The sequence below is a fragment of the Brassica oleracea genome, chromosome C4 (assembly GCF_000695525.1).
Source record: "Brassica oleracea var. oleracea cultivar TO1000 chromosome C4, BOL, whole genome shotgun sequence".
NCBI classification, from domain to species: domain Eukaryota; kingdom Viridiplantae; phylum Streptophyta; class Magnoliopsida; order Brassicales; family Brassicaceae; genus Brassica; species Brassica oleracea.
In genome coordinates, this window is record NC_027751.1 from 35,719,424 (window position 1) to 35,720,088 (window position 665).

The following is a 665-nucleotide window of genomic DNA, read 5'->3' on the forward strand; positions in this document are numbered from 1 at the left end:
AGGCTTTTTAGGGCCAGTTTTATGGTTTATTAAGATAGGCTTAGGCTTTAATCAAATGTATAAGCTGATGTAATAGATGAGCTAGCGAGTTTAAAAAATAAGCCCACAAATCAATCAGCAAATAATAGAGAACGAGATTTGTAAATCATTTTATTTATTTGTGGGACATGATTAAACCGACCTTCATAAATATATATTAGTTTCGGCCATCAATGTACAAAGTATCATTTAGTCTAGTGGTACAAATGCTGGTGTTTATATGTTAATAACCCGGGTTCGAACCATGGGCTTGACATTTTTTCACTTATTTTAAAGGTCGGGCCCACAAAATGCTGACGTGGCGCGCTGAGGAGCCTTGAAACTGGCTCATTATAATGTTGATTAGTTATACAAGTAGTACTAGGATAAGACCTGCGCCTTGCGCAGGGTGAGTTTATTTGTATATATTATCGATAGTTTTTTTATATATGTGATCATTTTATTTATATATAAAAAATATTTTTTGTTGTTATTATATAATTTCTTTCCGATGGATCGGATCAATTTTTATTAAAAATAATGGAACAAAACTATAATTAATACATGGTTGATCGGATTGGACATTAAACAAATTATGACATAAAAACCTTATTTTTTCCATCGAACACATTCTTGAAAAAAAGTGA